Source organism: Plectropomus leopardus, chromosome 8, assembly GCF_026936395.1.
Source record: "Plectropomus leopardus strain MGB_pleo_1.0 chromosome 8, ASM2693639v1, whole genome shotgun sequence".
Lineage (NCBI taxonomy): Eukaryota > Metazoa > Chordata > Actinopteri > Perciformes > Serranidae > Plectropomus > Plectropomus leopardus.
In genome coordinates, this window is record NC_142183.1 from 6,594,334 (window position 1) to 6,613,504 (window position 19,171).

Consider the following 19,171-nt stretch of genomic DNA (forward strand, 5'->3'; position numbering starts at 1 on the left):
CATACAGCTCCTTTAAAACCTCAAAATAGATGTTTTGCATTCAGATCACATCAGCTCGCTGTTGTAAAAGATTCAAATGAACAAACAAAATGAAATCACCAGGTAATAAAACACTGCTGTGCATCGTGTCTCTAATTCTGCAGGAACAACTCTTCTTTTTCAAAGTGCAACAGTGTTTTGTGTTTCACTCTTTTGTCCTCTACATGCATCTTAATACATTCAAGCCACAGCAGGATGTGACCTAGCTATATTTGGAAACATAACATCCCCAGCAAAAGGATTTCAGCATTGCACAGAGGACTTCCAACAAATTACAGCTCTGGTGTTTAAACTCTATCGCTGATTGATTTCTGTTCAGCATCCTTTCAGACAGCACTGAGCCATGTAGGATTCTCCATCTGAACTCTGCAGAGGTTTAAATGTGCCTGTTTGTGCACATGTGAAGCTCAGTTAATGTGTGCAGCAGTGATTCCCCTGCATCGGAGCAATTTCCAAAGGGCCTGGTGAGAGAGTTGTGCACTCAGTCATCCGTTAAGTGAACACCCAATCGCGGGTCTGAACTGGTGCACCAGCTAAGTTACAAGTTGTGACAAGCTCAGATGGCTCCCTGACTCTCAGGCCACGGTATTTATTAAAGTCTATTCAGCTCTGTGTCTTGCAAAAATAAACAGAGTGCCAGGCTGCTGGAGAAAGTGCTGACAGTGAGCATACTTTATCCAGGTTGGAAAAGAATGGGGCTGAGCCTTATAGCCCCTAGGATACCGAGTCTGTGGGGGGAAGAGCGAAGTGCTGCTAACTCTGCAGACGGAGCTCTAGTGGTGCGACTACGTGAGCAGACCTTCTGCTTTCCAGTTGACTTCAGGTGCAGTCATTTGCAGAATGAAATGGTTGTGTTGCTGGAGAGAGAAAGAGCGAGAGGGAATGTGCAGGGGGGAGTGGAAGGAGGAGGAGAGAAAAGGGAGAAAGATTACAAGATAGAAAAAGAGAGAGAGAGAGAGTCGAAGAGTGCTCTCCTGCCAAAGAGGGTAATGAGGAGAGGAGCTGCAGAGAGAGCAGAGTTACTGAGCGGTTCATTGACATGCTAAATGTCAAAGGTGAAGTAAAAATCTCTTGTTAAGCCTGTGGCTCGCCTTTTTAAGCGCAGTGGTGTAATGATGTGAGCTCTTGCATCAAACGTGACTGCTTCTGCTTGTGCTCCGCCGCGACTCGAGTAAATCCAAGAGGGAATATTGAGTATCAGGAGGTGAGCTGAGTTCTTTTAAAAACAAACAGCTAGTCCCTTTAGCTTTAAAGTTCAAGTTGAAAGCGCTCTCAGGCAGCGACAGAATAGACGGGATTACACAAAGCAGAGTTGTGTTCTTGACAATAACCCCCAAAAAGATGGGATAAAGTGTCACACAGTCATAGTTGGGTTTTTTGTCAGAAGCATACGGACACATTTAGCTACGTTTCCATCAAGAGCTTTTGATATGGTGCCTTTGTAACCAAAAGTGAGCTTTGTCTGCCTGGTATTTGGCCTCACCATATTTATCAAGGCTCTGTCCACAAATTTTGTCTTCTTGGATGCCTGAACTTGTTACCTCGTCAATACCTATAATAAAAACTCAACCTCTTGCTCTTATTGGCTGGGGGCTGCTGCACACCACTGCCCAAAAGTTGCAGCACAGGAATATCCAGACAGCAAAATAAGAAGAAAATAAGAAAATGCAGGCAGAGGGCAGAATCTCTGCAGATAAATAACTGCCCGACACATAATTTCCCAACTGCCTAAACAAAACCATAAAAGAAGCATGAGTCATGCTGTGGTTGTCACTAGTGAATATTGCCAAGAAACCAAATGAAATATATTCACAGCAAACACATTTTACATATAATCCATAGGCATAGACATCAGGGGGGACACAGGGGATACGTCCCTCCCAATATTTACAACATTTATAACTGTGCATTTGTCCCCCCAAATAAAAATATGAAAGTAGCAGAGTTTTATTTTGACAAAATTAAAGACATTTACACCACAAAAAACCTGCGCTCTTGATATATTCAATATGGACCTTTCAAGTTAGCAGTGAAAAGTTTTCAGACACGTTGAATATAAAGGTGTCCTTGTTATAGTTATTTTTTTTAATGAATCCAGGCATCATGACACTTGAGAATTACACCTACAAAACATATTTTCAATTGCAAATGAGTTGTACTTTGGGCAGTCTAAGCATGACTTTTAGAAGAAAGGAGTAGTTGTTGTTACACGTCAGTTTCTCTTTCTTTATTTGTGAAAACCTGCATGAATCCGTCTAATTCAGCCTCCCCTCCTCTGTCTATTAAAGATTTTTCAGTATAGGTCAAACTCGGCTCGCGGCTGCAGCTTGGAGCAAACACTTCTGCTGCATCTGCTTTGTTGTGTTCATTCTGGCATGTGGTACTTCACGCTTGGCATCCGGTGTGTTTGGGGCTGCGGTGAACACCGAACTGATGTACGCGTTTCTTCGCTCGCTTCACTGGCTGGGTTCCCTCGTCTGGCAGATTTACCCAACAAACATCTGCCTCGCCCTCCCCCGAAAGCGAACGACAGCCAGCAAATGTGCTGCTTTGTCTGCAAAGCACCTCAAGATTCACTGTCGCTGATTCAAATCCAAAACCGGAATCTAAATTGGGAGCTGGAACTGGAGCTGCTGGTCTCATCTCGGAAATTATTAAATTGCCTTTGAGCTTGAATTAAATTGCTGTTGAGCTATTGGGCACAACAGTTTCTACCAGAAACAGTGACTTGCGGCTTTGATTGGCTGCTGGGTGAGGTTTGTGTGTGGCGGTTAAGGGCCGTGAGTGATTTACATGAAGGAATAATCAAGGAATTTGGATCTTGCTCAGATGGTCAGTACAGTAGATATCAAATTAACCATTTATAAAACTTTCTACATATCGGTCGCTTTTAAAAGTATCCAATTTAGCCGGAATCAAATTTTCAATGAAACTGAGAGGAGGATAGAAGCTGCAGTGGAGGTCTTGTTGCTCGGTGTGTGGGTGAAAGAGCCCTGAGGGAAGAGGCTTTACGCGGGGGAAACCAGAATCATCGGAATTCAATTTCAAGATCAAGGGGTGATGACCCCACTTTTAGGGAGAGCCTCAGGAGAGGGGCTTAGAGATTGGCTGCCTACACTCGACTCCCACACACACGCAAACACACGTGCGTGTACACATCATCCTGTGGTATCTGAGGAGGGTTAATCACTTCCTGAGACCTTGGGCTGTGGGGCCGAGATGATGCTCGAGCATTCAGACCACATCTCTCCATCTCAATCTGTGTTTGTCTTTGTGTGTCTTCTGTCTCAAGCCTCCACTCCCATTTCTATCTTTAATACAATGGACGCTCTTTTACATTTCATGTTTTGTATTCGAGGAAAGACCAGAAACTTCAGCCAAAAGATAACGGCAGTCGCTGAATGAGGGAAGCGCAGATAGGGAGTTAAATGAGCCAGCTAGGCTCCATGCCCCACTGTATTCCTGCACTGTGTTGTCTTCTTTCTCACTCTCACTTTCCTCCTCTCCCCAGTGGCCTCCTCCACTCAGGTTGTGAATACTGATGCAGGCTGTGTGGGCATGATGGGAAATGTCAATTGGAGAAAACTGGCGAGCCTGCTCGTGGCTGCTGAGGCCTCTGCAGAGCGCGCTGTTTGCACTGCCCTCAAGAGGTTCAGCACGACTCTGCAGAGCGGCATCCAGCTGCCGCAGGAGCAGAGGTTGAAGTCAGGCAGGAACTGTGACTATCTTATTAGATCTGGTTCAAATTGTTAGGGTGAGCTGTGCTGTACATGAACTGACGGGTCAAAATCCGTTATAGATTAATATCTGAGATCTACAGTGGGGCAAAAAAGAGACGTGTAACCTCAGTGTTCGCAAAGGTGTGGAATAAAAGAAAAATAACTTTTGGTTTACTAGTTTGAAAGGATATGAGTATTTATCGGCTCACTAAAGTCAGTTTGGAGTTACAGTTATACAGTACGTGATACTGGTTGACATAATAGCTGCATTTTGTAATTTCTGGCCACTCAGTCCAAGGGAATAGTGGGCAGTATTTCACCCTCTAAATGACTGTGAGCTTACAGTTTGTGTTGTCATTAGTTACTTGCCAGTCTAAAAGAAACAAAAAATCATTTTAAAAAAACGCATCTTTTTACTCTCCAGGAGCTGTCTTCAATTTTGAAAAGCCACGCCAGTATTTTTAGTTTTGCTTCTTCTTCCATCGCTTCTTTTCTCTGCCGCAGAACGTCGCTTATTTCCGGGAGCTGCTTGTGATAGAGATAACGGTCGTTTTCCTGGAGCTTCTGTCATCGCTGTTTTCTTACACACTAACTAATTCACTCCGCTGTTGTGTCGAGATTTCGAGATTAGTATTTGTAATTGGCAGGAACACACGGCACACACAGTTAAAAGTTAACTTGATTGTATTGGATATGACTTTAAGAAGTTACAGAGTGTAAAGTGCAAAATCCTTCACTGCTTGTTAATGTTGATGACAGCTGAAATCATAATAATGTTTATTTTAAGGTGTTTGTCTTTGCCACAGAGACTTCATGTCACTTTTTTTTATGAGGCTGTTTTTCATACGTGTGATATCGTGCTGAGAATGCCCTCCTGAGAAAAACAACGGCATCAGTCGTTTGTATAAATTACTATAAGTGACACACTGTATTATTTATGTTTAACTGACAAAGACCTCTGGCAGACCTGTGAATTATGAGAATTTATTTCAAGAGCAAAGGGGGAACTAACTTGATATACAGCTACAATATTTTTTAGGTTGGTGCTGTGGGTGTATGACTTGAGAGACACAGGCTGCCGCTTGCTTCACATTTCCTACCAACAGTCAGCAGCGCCTGTTTTCGTGCTTAAATCAAACTGAGCCTTTAAACTATAGGAGCACCAGATCAGACAATCTTTTCATGCAACATTTAGAAAGGCCATAAGGGTATTTTATAGTTTAATTTGTGATGTTCATACTGCAGTTTGTGCTTGAAGTTTGTTTGTCTGCCTTAAGTTTAGAAGTTTTTACAGCAACCTGTGCACGGACTGTGGACAGAAACCAGCCCAGTCATCAGAAAAAAATGTTGGGATTGTACATTTCTGCAAAACACAAATATGTTACATTTGTACCTTTCATATGTGTCACATTAAAAGACTTTGTCATCTGGAGCTGGAGGGGATGGTGGATGGTGTGAGAGCTAGGCGAGATGACCACTGCAGACCACCGTTTGAGACCAGCAAACAACAAACTAGTTGTTATTTAATGAGTCACTGATATTTTTCCGGCGTCTTTTAAGGCACGAAACTTGGGTGTTTTGCAGCAACTTTTCACTGTGTTTCTTGCCAGGGACAGTTACACAAAAGCAGCTGTTTTTGCAGAGACATCGTTGCTTTTCCTGCTGGTATTGAGCCCACCAACTTTGGTATTTAAGTCAAAACGTCATCTTTTTTCCCAACTATAACTATGTGGGACGCCTGTCAATCTGCAGAACACTGCAGACCTCCTTTCAAGACCAACAAAAAACTAAAACGTGATTTAGAGAGTCAGTGCTTTTTCCAGCAGCATTTAAGGCACCCAATGTGGATGTTTTGTAGCAACTTGTTGCTGTGTTTCCAGGGGCTTTTTAGGCAACAGCAGTTTGTGGCACTATCCCGGCAGGAGGGGTTTTTTTTGGGAAACAGCCACGTTTTGTGCTGGTATAGTGGCCAAAAAAGGCATCTGTTTTCTGCCAAAACACTGTGGTGTTTCCTTTTGTGATACTTGTACAAAGAATGGTCTTCTTTTCACTTCACGATAGTGCCACAAAAAGTGGTTGTCTTTTGCTGAGACATCGCTGTCTTTCACACCAGGATAGCGAAATGAAAAACTGTCTTTTTTGACAAAGACTTCGCTGCTTTTTTATATAACTATAACCAAGTTGTATTTGTGCCTAAGTCTAACCACACGTTAACCACAGTGTATCCACTACATATTGATATGCAAATGTAACATATCTGTGGTTTGTAGAAACAATCCAACATTTTCTTTAGTGATTGGATTGAGTAAAATTTGCCACATCAAAATCTTAATGATCAGCTGGTTAATTAATTTTTAATATTCCTAATAAATAATAAAAAACAGAAAAGAAGCACAAAGTTACACACATGCAGACACACAAAGACATACAGAAATGAAAGAGGAACCTGTTAAATGGTCATGTTTGAAGTAACAGTTTCTTCAGGCGTTTCCATGTGCATGTCTTTACATTCACTGCAGTAAACAATCAAAAGCAAGTCACAGCGCGACCACATATTCAGGGTAATTGTAAAAGAGGAAGAACATAAGTTACACGCTTTCCTACATCCACGGCTACAGACATTTTTTTGGCAAAACCACAAACAAACACACTGCAAAAGAGCGAATGGATTTCATTGTAAAATTCCAAACATGAGCCCGTCACCGGCTGTATGAACTCGGGAGCGATTGAAGCTTATTCATTCATAAATCTTGAAAGGAAAGCATGCATACACAACATATGGAAGTGTTTTTCCTGAACCAGGTCCACATGGTAGCGTTATTATCCACGGCAGCATGACATGCTCAGAGCCGGGAGAGGCAGGAGGCTCTGGGTCTCTGTGCTCAACAGAAATGATTTTTTAGACACTGGTATCTGATGGAGGGAGAAGAGCTCAGTGCTGCAGCTATCTCAAGAGCCCCTTCACATATGGAGGCAATTATATCAAATGGTGTTCTCCGGCAATTCCCCCCAGTCCAAAAGAAATCACTGAAATTCTTATCCCGGTCTCTCTTCTCCGACCATTCTCCTGCTATTAGCACAGGCACGCAGCAGTGCACCGTCCTCATGTCTGCCCAGACTCGTCTTAATCATTATTTCTTTCTCTGCAGCATTGTCCAGCTCTTGATTAGAGGCTCTCAAAGTCTTTTTTCAAATTTTAAGACGAAGAATTGCCCTTGGTGTTAAGCATGTCTGGTAGGCTTTGACTTTCATATACCTTTGTCTACTGCCGAATTAATTATCTTGCCCCACTCATTTAAAAGTTTATCATTCGTATCAGGCCTAAGTGAGTTATCTGTTAATTTTTCATTAGCTTAAATTGAACTGATGAACCCTGAGATGTTCGTTTTTGTCAACATTCATTATGAGTGTTTATTTCTGGTGTCTTGCTTTGATTTTTAGTGATTTTACTAGTGGTTCAAACAGTATGGCCGGTGTACACAGCCCATTCTCATTCTGAACCTGCAAAAAAGTGTTGCTTTGATGGTGATTTTGGTGTAAGATCACGGCACCAAAAGGCAAGAAACGCTGCTAGATGGCATCAGGTGAGAACGTAGCTGGACAGAATCAGTTGTGGTTTTCTAATATGCCAGAAGACGGAACCCGTGTGTCCGTTTTAAACGCAGCAGGACGGCGTCAGCTTAATATGCTGCCATTAACAATGTAATATAAGGAGTGTGAGGGAGCCTAAAAGGGGGGCAGTAGGGGCAGTGGATGGGTCCAGAAAACCCCGGACTTTAATGCAGGAGTCTGGTGTTTGCTTCTCATCTGAATGTGATGTTTTTTCTACACTTTACATTTTGCCCTAATTGTAACCATCCATGCCAGCATGTGCTTTTGTTGACAATACCTAAAAAAATACACGCCATCCCTAAATGTCCATTTCCACCCAAGCAGTGCTAAAAAGTCAATCTGAATTAGTTTTCACTGAGTTTGAAAGAAAGACTGAATAACCAAGAGATATATAAAGAGAAGTAAACACTGTAAAATTTTCATAAACCTCTGTCAATGTTGTTTTCTGTTGTTTATCTTTTCTCCGGCCTGTATGTTACATCAAACGGACACACCAAAACATCACATACACACTCTGAAAGGCATGCTCTTCTGCTGCAGAGCCGTGTACACAGCTCTGCTCCACTGGCAATGGTAAAGCAGTCTAGAGTCTATTTTTAGTGAGTTTACCTGTGTTAAAAAAGCGATATTATTCTATTTTTTAATGCATCACTTCCTGCACAGCTAAGGATTTTTGCTCACAAAGGCCTATCATCAGTAAGCGATGGGTAGATCAATACAAAATGCTTTATTTCTGCAAAACCTGAACTTTTTTTTTTGAGTACTTTTGAGTATTTTCATATGCAGAGTAGAGCTACTTCAAAACAATGAGTTTTGCACATAAAAAATCATTCTTTTGTTAACTACTTGAGACAATATTAGTGCACCTCACCTCCTACTGTCAGATAACGCATTAGCCATCCAGTCCACAGTCCTCAAAGTCTAGCATAATTTGGTTGTTTGTCCAGCTTTTTAATATGCTCCAGTGGAAGTACCCCAAATTTGTTCAAACAGTTCAGAGTTAATCAGGAGAAAGAGCACACAGAGCTGCAAGAACAAAGATATTTCACTGATGCTGCCAGGCAATTCAGGAAGGCTGCAGACAGTGTTAGTGGGAAGAACTACGTCTTTGACAGGCTGCACTCGTGTTTAGTTGTGCTTTTTACGATTTACTCTCGTCAGTCTATGAAATTATTCTTTCTTACATTAAATAGTTCAACATATTAGTTTCATTATCAATCATTAACAGTCAAAAGTATTGTCATTTTGGACACTGGAAACCTCATCAGATATAATCTGTGTTTTGAGTCTTTAAGTGCTAGCCTGGAGACATTATCCTAAGAGGATTGGAGTCTTTAAAAAAGACCACGACTAACCACGACTATTTTATTTCTACGTGCCCCCCTTCCTAGAGTTTTACATGCACATGTAGTTATGTTATATTTTAAGTTTTAAATAAGTAAAAAGGTTATTGGGGTTTTTTTTAAATGGTAAATAACTCATTTTGAGGAGACTGTGTTCTAATCTGGAAACCCTTTAGCCGATCCATCACCATCAGAGGAAAATACTGAATCAAAGGAGATGAGATTGAAAATAAAACGGAGTCATGACTTCATCCCTGCTGCAGCGTGACCTCGTGACTGCCTTTAAAAGTGACCGAGGCAGAACATAATAATACATCTGATTGAAATGATAGAGGTGCGAGTCTACTCGTTCATACTGTACATGACGGAGAAGAAGCTGTGTCGACACAACGGATAGTTAAACTGCATTTCACAGCAATTTAGTGAAACAGTAAATGAAATTTGTGTTAACTTTTAAATTAGATGGATGAAATGTTTGGTCAAATTAATGCAGTGTTGTCTCATCTATAGCAGACAGTATATAAGTGATGTTTTTGACCCTTAAATCGCTTTTAATCAAAGTTTTTTTGATATTTTATCGATGGATACAATGACTACAGAATGTGAAAAGAGTGAAATGTGAAACACATTATTGTGTAAAACCAGGCTATACTGTATTCTGTCATCTACTTCCTCTACTTAGCCTTTAAAAGATGATTTTAGTTACTTTCTGAGTTGATTCAATGCGGTGAAGCGAATTTGACCTCAGGTGAGCCAAAGGAGTCATTTTAAGATTAATTTTTAAGCTATTTCTGGTATTAATTTCAATAATGCAACCTGTGCAGCCTCTCTTCCATGCTGTCATGACCATTTTGAGCCACACAAAGCCAGACAACCGCAGTTCCTCCGGACATTAATATTCACCAGCATCTGCTTCAAAGAAAATCCCTTTACAAATCCAGGAATGTATCTCCTGTGGATTTCAGGCTTTGACATTTCACCAATGTGGAGGTCCCCCTGGCTTAACGGCTTGAAAAGTGCATCTTCAGCGCTTCATAGTGTGTATTATTCCCCCTTATTTGCCAAGTGAAGTCTGTATAGGTTATATATAATTCATTTTTGTTCCCCAGCTGAGGCAAGGTCAGATGTATTTGGATAGCATTTCAACAGCAACTAATATAAATATGTATTATTGAAGTGAGCTTCTCAGAATTCCACTCTTGTTTTTTACTGTATGGACGTGTCAATCATGATGGTAACAAAAACCCGGCAGTGAATGCATAATGAGTGGCGTATATATCTCCTCTTGAATTGAGCAGCGTGGTGCTTGAATCACATTTGTTTCATTATGCATTTGTCAGTGTTTTTCTTTGCCCGTTTCACTGACAGCAATTTAATGTATTTGCCAAATAAAGGGGCTCAGAATTGTTGCAATAACCCTTTACCCCCAGCTGCAAATTAGATACTGTGGTCATGGATGAATAGCGGGTTGGGGATTTAGTTTGTATGTGATTAAAATTAAGAAATAATTGGATCCATGTTGACTCTCAGGTCAACCCATTTACTATAATAAGAGGTATATTTACATTTGGTCTTTGCCTCTGTGACATCAAACACTCGAAGCTCCTCTGGGTGTTGCAACACACTCATTCGCTCAAAATAATCTGCTTAAATCTCCAGTTTGTGACACATTTTCCATCCTAAATCCTTCCTGTCAAAAAAAAAAAATCCAAACAAAGGCAGTAAAAACACATGATTATATTTACTTTTTTTGTCATTTTTTTAAAAGGCAGAAGCCCATGGCCCAGTTTGGCTACCCTACAGGGCTAGCATAAAAAAAAGAAAGCACTCCCATCGATCACCGGGCTCACATGTCAAGATTGCCCTAATAAAAACGAGGTGTAAATAATGTAGGGGGCAGATATGGCGCAAAGCACCATTTGCTGTGTGGAGATATAGGCTATAAAAACACAGCAGCGCTGTTTGTCTCAATCTGAGCTGCTTCACTTTCCTGTTTGCCGCCACACCACCGCTTCACAAAAATCACACTCTGTGAGCCAGATTTTCAATGTGTTTAAACAAGATGTTTTGTTTGCTCTTTGGCAAAACGGTTACACTTGTGAGAGATGTTTTTGCCCAATATTTTCATATTAGGAAAAGGAGACTTCTGTAAGACTGTGTGTATGATTTAATGTTTTTAAGGCTGCCCTGTATGCAGAGTGAACATATTTCAGTCTAGCAGGTGTAACGTGTACAATGTTCAGCTTGTTAAATGTTTGAACAATAGGGCTTCAGGGGTGTGAGATTTTCAATAATTCAGTAATTGGTTTTTTTTTTAAAAAAAAAAAAAAAAGGTTTAATATACCGTATTCCAGTTAATTTTGTTATTATTATTATTATTATTTTTTATTTTTTATTTTTTTCAGGTACAGTGATCCTAAAGGACAGACAACAGAGGTTCTGCATGTGAAATCGGCGTCTGCAATCATGGAGCCTGTCAGTTAATGAAATCACTCTGGTTGGTCGTTCAGCTCAGTGCAGGAGAACTGAATCCAAAGTTTGACAAGAAACTTAGAAGAGGTAAGGTTGTTTATTGTTTAGGTATTGCGCTCTTTAGCAGAAACGTTTCCTGGTGGTTTGTGTTGTTGTTCACTGACACACAGTAATTATGCTTTGGATTGTGTTGTTAATGTGCTAACTGGCTAATCAGCATGCAGTCTGCTGGTATGGAGGGGTATTTCCTTTCACGCAGGTGCAGAACGTACGTACGTAGATGTTGGCTGTTGGCCGTCATCTTTGCGGTGTGTTCATGTGAAACGTCTTGGCCGAGGCACGGCGATGAGGTGATGCAGCAGAGGGCTTTTGTCACTGCAAGTTCTCTGATGTCGGTTTTATGTCTTTTGACAGATGTGAAAAAATGGAAAACTTAAATGTTCCAAAAACTTAAATGACATACAGAAGTTTCGGCATCAGTGTGCAAAGGCTGTGTAACTACAGCAATGTAAAGTTTTCCTATTCTGTGTGACACTGGAGCATGGACGTCAGCTGAGTAGGTGGTCCTTTAATGTGGCCCAGGACACATTAGCATACCCAGCTGAAAGAATCACCAAGTTCCAAGTTTCAGCTTCCAAGAACCACGAATGTTTGCACACAACTTAATTGCAATTCATCAAATAGCTGTTGAGTTATTTAATTCTGGACTAACAGACCTTGATGACAATCTACAGCCACACATGCCAACATGGCAAGAACAAATGATTTTCCCACTAGATCTTTTGATGTTGCATAATTTAGCCATGCAACTCCATTAAGTCCATGTATTCATCATTGTTTATTTTCTTCAATAGCCAATTCATGCAGTTAAGAAAGGATATTAATAGGAGATGCATTAGTATAAGAGGTAAGATTAGTCACACCTTTCAGCAAATGCATTTTCTTTTAAATGAGACATTCATCTAGCATCCTGAATATTTCTGAGTACAGTATTCAAATGTTTTTTTTGTATAATTTTATTTATTTATTTTTTCACTGCACTGATGAGCATCCAAGCAATAATAAAAAGTCCCTGCGGCATTGAACTTCAGCAGAGCACAAGGCCTCTGCAACCTTTGACACAAATACTGCCTGACCCCATAAGTCAGTGAAATCACAAACACTCTCGGAGAAGCCTGTTACTCTCCGTCTCATTGTTTCTACCCAGTGAACCCGGCGGGTCGGACGTTGTGATATGCAGAGTAGCTGCTTTGATATATGTCTCACTGTCAAAATTCATACACCTCAGAATGCTGTCTGCGCCGCGCTGCATGAGTGTTTTCTCTCAGCACAATGGAGATGTCACACAGGGACATGTGGAAAGCTACAGCCTCATTCTCCGCCCCTGAGGCCCCTGGAGAACACAGGAGGAAACCCCTCACCGATAAAAAACAATACCTCCCCTTCCCCTCGACTACTGTGAAGTGCACTCTTGTGGGTGCCTACTGTATGTGATGATAATGAGGGCAGGAAGGAAGGCAATGACTTTGTAAGTGACTAGGAACTGATATACGAGGGCCCGGTTAATTGGTGCCTTTTATGAGGTGATGCATATCGTGTTGCTCTGTAACAGGAGGTCTGGCTCAGTTCCAGTCACCCCCGTCTGCATGATGTATTTATGACTGAAGCAATTTTCTCGATGAAATATTTATGGTAGTAACTTTGGTTACTTTGTTCATGTACACTGGGGTCCGCAGTGTCCGGCTCCTGTGGGAGTTATGCTTTATGTTTCACCGTTTAGGGCTCAAAGACAGAATCAGTCACACAGTATGACGCTTCAGTGATTAAATTTATGTATAATTCTATTAATTTAGGAGTTTAATACAGAACTGGGACTACCACCAATTTGGAAGAGATGTCAACCATAAAAAAGCACTTTTGTCATTAAAGATCAATTATCTTAAAGGTTACTTTTGGTTCATTAAAACCCAGGTCTTATTTTTATCTTATTGTGTCATATTTTTATGGTTTTCTATTGATCATGATTAATTGATTATAGTCTAGAAACACATTGACACTTGTGTCCCAGAGTTGGCTGAAGCCAACAGTCAGATGTTCAGATGTGTAATTTTGCCAGATTGTCTAAATCGTGATCATGATCTCTACAAATAGATGAAAAGAACAAATCCATGCAGAATCTGTAACCAAAAAAGAAGTATTGCCCAAAAAATAAAAGAACTTTAGTGACTCGACAAAATTCAAGCAGGATCAAAACTTCTTCATAAAATTTTGGTGTGATGAAATAAGTGTGCAGGTGTCGCGTTCCTCCTGCAATGTTGTTAGTGCCACTGAGAACGATGGTCGAAGCTACAAAAATAAGGCCTGAGTTGTAAAAAACTGAACTAATTGAAATTAAATGAAATTCTAAATTCCTCATAATGGTGAAATTTTAACATTTTACAGGAAATATTCAAAATAAAAGTCATGATGTTGCATGTTTAAGAAGAAATAGGGAATGAACACAACATACAGCTGGGTGAAGATTTGGATCAGGGTTCACTCAGAATTAAAAGTTCCTTCTTTCAGTGACAAAGAAGTCTTTTAGTTTTAGTTTTGACAAACTAAGGCTGAAACAGACAAAGAAATCTAAACTTTTCTATTAACTTTTACAATATTTTGCAATTATGCAGATTATATTTTATTGTTTCACAGATAAACCAATATGATCTGTAATAAAATACTGCTGGCAAACTGTTTACTGGAATGGGCTGCCAATTACAAAACAGTTGGCACTTTAAAAATCTTTTTTTATTTGCTATGCATCAACTGATTTGTGCTAATTTAACTGGAAAATTAGGAGGGAATGTGCACCATGTCAGCACAATATCAAAGAGGCTCTAGTCTTGTCTCAGCCTTCATAGCGTCAGTCCCAGCAGCTCATTTTTGGCTCCCGTGCAGATATGTGGCCTTGGCTTTCTCACAGAAAATCCCAACAAAGTTTTCTGGTTTTTTAATTGTTGACAAGAAAAAAAAATACAATATGTTTGGGAAAAGTCAGTGTGGGCAGTGGTTCAGTCAGTTATGCTTTCTGTAGAGGTCATGAGTTGCATGTTGCTGTCAATCTTCGTCTATAGTACCATGACAGGTCACCTACAGTACACACCAAAGGTATCAGAGTCTAATCAGCATAACTCAAATTAAAAAATGACTGACACTATTTTCAAACATCATGCCAGGAATCACAGAGCAAACCAAACCATCCCAACCAAACAACCCTCTCTTGTGCTCTCTGTTTCTTCGCCAAAGAAAATAAACGTCCCATAAAAATTCAAAGTATTGGCGGAGTAGCTGCTCTCTATCATCATTTGGGGGGCAAAGCGGCGGCGGGGTGAAAAGGTGGTAGCAGCCAACAAGATCTGTATGATGCCTTTGAGTCTGTTGCTCTTCTGCAACCTCCGAGCCAAAAAAAACTCCCCGGTAACAGCCCATGGATTGTACCTTCACCTGGCTGAGGATATAACATGTACATTCATGAAACTGAACAGCTCATACCTGACTGCTCAGACAAGGCACTCTTTCACCCCGCTGCTTGTTTCCTGGACCAGAACACTCCTTCTGGAGAGTTCGTTAGATGAGTCGTCCAAGGTCATTTTTAGGAGGACCGTGAAAAGTTACTCAGTCAGACTTAGAATTTTCTGCTACTCTGTAGTGATTTCACAACACTGAACGGTTGTTGACAGACATGTTTCTGGCTCACTGATGAATGTAAGTCCAATATTCGCTCTACTTGTAGCTTTGTTTTGGGCTCCACCAACTGCTGAGAGAAATATTTGGAACTGCTGAATGCTCCACTATTGTCACCAGCTACTTGCTTAATTTGTTTGTGTCCTGTGTGGTGCTGAGCAAGCAGTGTAGAGTTTTTTCAAGGTTTTTTGCTGAAAACAGCTCCTTGCTGTGGCTGAACACAATTTTGATGCCAACGGTGAGAGTGACCGAAAACAGCAAAGCAGCAGGCTGTAAAACCAAAACATCAAAATATATTATAAGATGGTCAAGCGTTTTGGAGATCTGAGAAGTGCAGGATCAGGTAATAATAAGAACGAGTGACACCTTTCACATTAGGCAGCACAGTGGTGTAGTGGTTAGCACCGTCGCAGTTTGAACCTGGGTTTGGGCGAGGATCGGACCTTGGGCAGGGGGCCCTTATGTGTGGAATTTGCATGTTCTCACCGTGTCAGCGTGGGTTCTCTCCCGGTTCTCCTCCGGCAGTCCAAAGACATGCAGGTTAGTTGGTGACTCTAATGGCCCGTAGGTGTGAATGTGAGCATGAAAGGTTGTCTGTCTCAGTGTGTCGGCCCTGCGATAGTCTGGCGACCTGTCCAGGGTGTTCCCCGCCATCTCAGCTGGGATAGACTCCAGCCCCCTCGTGACCCTTACAAGGACAAGCGGTTGCGGACAATGAACCCTTCACATTACGCCTGGAACACACTGCATGCATGAGCAGCGCATGACGGCAACCTCGCCGAACTGAGGTGTGTTTCACACTCACGGTGTTCACACTGGCAGCGTTGTTGCTGTGATGCTTCTGCAGAGCTGCCTGCTGCTAGGAGTACCATATTTCAGCATTTATAAGTACATCTTCCACTTATTTATAAAGTCGCGCACGCTCCTGTATTGTCAACAACATGGTCCTGCAAATATTTCACAACAGAATGAAACGTATTTTACATTTTGTTCATTGTCAGGTTCTCTTTTAGACTCTGATTCCGTCCTTCTTTTTTTGCAGTGAACGCATTTGTCACCAGTTCTGGAAGAGCAACTTTTTCTGCAGGATTCTTCGCCGTCAGGCTTTCATTGAAGGTATGTGCACGTGCATCAGCATTTGTAGAACAGCCGATAGAAACTCCCTCTCGCTGAAATGACCTGTGATTGTCCAGAGTCTCTTATTATCAGCTAGATTTTCTAAAGTCTAAAAACAGAGGCAAGAGAAGGTGCTGAAGTTTTCTCGCAGTCAACCTGAATTACAATATGTTCAAAGTTTATTATGGGATTTTTTCCTAATTATGCCAGAATAAAGCAGCCTCCCCCAGCTTTGAACAACAAACTGGCAGCATACTAACAGCAGTAGTATAAACTTAGTACATAATACTTTTCTGCAGTTTCAACAGAACCCTAATCAGCCTCATATGAAATCAATGGCTCTCATCAGGATATCATTAAAAATGAATTACTTTGATTATTTTCCTGAACCAACACAAACAAGCTTTGAAAAAAACCCTCACAAACTAACAGTGAGTCATCTGACGGTGCCCAGCAGAGATGTAGTGTAGAGCTCCGAGTTCAGGAGAGCAGCTGCAGCGGGAAACAAATTCTATCAACACTTCCTTGGCAACCTTGGAGCCAAAGGTTTACCCAATATGACCGTGAATATATTAAGAATCTAGGCTGCCTGGAAAAATAACACAGAGACATAAAGATGTCTCTTTCAGAATGTTATTTTGTGCATGCTGGGGAATATGGAAAGCCTGTCAACAGGGTGCCAGCGAGAGAAAACGACAGAAGTGCAGACGGCATCTAATCACAAATTCGATGTGTACAAAACCGTGTGTTGTTGATCGTGTCGCTGTAAGGAGAGGCAAAAAACAAACTGAGCACAAATAGTACAACACGAGGAAGCATAAACAAATCACCATGCGAAGGGAAACACAAGTTCACGACTTTGCTTTTACAATGCACTGTAAGACAGCTTTGTGAGGCTGTCAGTCATAAGGCACTGTGTTTGACTGCAGTCCACTGGTGGTCTTTGCCCCTTCATAGCGAGGGGGCTGCAGGGAGGGCAGTGCACTAACAGGCCTCTGCATGGACACCAAAGACGTCGGTGTCGAGCAGGCGCCAGCTGGTCGTGACTACTGTAATCTCTGCCATTGATTAAATAGGTTCCCAAGTCTTAGGGGGTAGCGGCCTCCTGATGGAGCCGGACCACAGTGGAGGGGCCTGGCAAATGGATGAACACACCCTGGGCTGCTTTCTGATGTGGTGTGATGGGGCTGTCGGTGTGAAAGACATCGGTGTTGGCAGCCCCAGAGAGATATTACCTGCTGTGTGGGTCTATAGGACAGAGGGGATTTCTAAAGACAGCGGCTGGATGGGTAGTATGAATAGAGGTTTAGAGAAATACTGACAAAGCATAAGAACGAGCAGGGAGCGACTGCTGCTGGGTGCCGCCTTTTTTCAGAGTCATTAAGAAATATTTCGAATACCTTTGAATAACCTGACTGGTATCGACAGATGAGCAAAGAAAACACTGAAAAAGAACAGGTCTCTAATTCATTGTCAGTGCAAATATGAAATATTTGAGTCTAAAGATATATACTGTTAGAATAATGGCTCTTACCTGTGGGTATAAAGAAAAATCCAAGTTTTTTTCAGATAACTGACAGAATAGAAAAGAAAACCAAAGAACATTTCTGCTGGAAAAAAGTATATTTGTTTAGTTTTTCTGTCCGTTATCTTTGCAGTTTTTTTCTTTTGAAATACTGAAGGTTTTTACCTCTTTGGTGCTCTGAATACAATGAAATAGACATGCAAATTGTTGCAAGGTGTCATAAATTAGACAAGATCGGGAACCACGGACTAGAAGTCTTTAAGGCCAAAGGAAAGCTCTAAAACTGGTGAAACAGTGTCATTAAGACTGTTTAAATCTGTTCTGTGGCTCACTGACATTTTCAGTGGTGATGAAATGTTGGCGTCCTGTTCCACCTCATTCTCACTCCCAGCATGCAGTTACTGACACCTGATTAGTGACCTTACACCTCAAATTATGATGCTGTAGATGCCCTGAATACCATTTTCTTGTCTCTGGAGCTTTGGCACTGATCAACAGCAAATAATCGAATCTTTACCATCAGGTGAGCGAGAGCCGGGGATCCTAAACCCCCAACTTTTTCTCCGAAAGTGGGAAAAACAGTGTGTACCCTGGAGCTTCAGCGTTAAGTGACGGAGAGCCAGGTGTGACTCTGAATGCTTGACAGCGGTTGTGACACTTTATGGATCTAGTTTGTAAAGTTAAACAAAACTCAGTGACGCAATACAATAATCTTTGTGCAGTGTTTAAATTAGTCTGTAAATTTTGTTTTGCGTCCGAAATGATAAGTGTCTTTACTATGGAAAATATTGAAATTCATCTGCTCTGTGCTGCAGGAAAGGGCTCCACTCGGGGTGAGCTGCGGTGGGGCTCATGCGTTTGCGTGCCAGTGCCTCTCACACGACACTATAAATTTAATTTCAGAAAGAAAGGGTTGATGATCTATGTTGTCTGTTATCTGTATGTAATTTAAAGAATTTTAACATCTAAATCTGCATGAAACTGTAAAATTACATCTTAAACCAACCTGAGCTACAGGGCTGTAACACTGAACAGTGAAAACAGGATCTCTCACTCAACTGTGAAGTCTGACCAGGTTGTAAAAAATCAGCATGCCCAAGGAGCATTTTGTGATCTATAATTTCTGTCAAATCTTAACAAACACAGACAGAACATTTCCAGTCCGAGACAAGCCTCTTTAACAGCCTCCACACTCCTTGTATACCCTTGAGCTATTGTGGCCTGTAATTGATGCACATTATAAAGTCATATTTTCACAGCAGAGAGGGGTAAGCTAATTACGCGCTGAAATCCAGCATAAATGTCTTGTGAAAAGGTAATATGTCACCATGAAAAATAGAGTAATAATAACGCCGCTGTGAGATTTGACTTGTTTTTAGCTTGAGAATGGGGCTTTGTGGCTCAAACGTACAACAAAACTCCTTTGAGCATCTGAAAATGTGAGCAGGAGGCTTTTAAAAGCAGAACAGGTTGTTTTCTGAGAGCTGGATGTAATCTACAGTAGTAACTGCTGAGTCATACTTATAGACCAAGAACCCCACAAACCTGTTTTTTTGCCATGGAGCAGTAAAAACTTTACTTATTGCCACATTAAAGGAGCTCTATAAGACATTTTGAGCATA

General features: G+C 41.2%; 1 long non-coding RNA gene across 1 annotated transcript in view; it reads left to right on the forward strand.

The window, feature by feature from the left end:
* LOC148188838 (uncharacterized) overlaps nucleotides 1-19,171 on the forward strand; it is a 148,655-nt gene that overhangs the window by 85,531 nt on the left and 43,953 nt on the right. The window contains exons 2-3 of the long non-coding RNA XR_015777181.1: nucleotides 11,119-11,272; nucleotides 15,951-16,024. This is a non-coding gene — a long non-coding RNA (uncharacterized LOC148188838). The remainder of the gene's footprint in view (nucleotides 1-11,118; nucleotides 11,273-15,950; nucleotides 16,025-19,171) is intronic.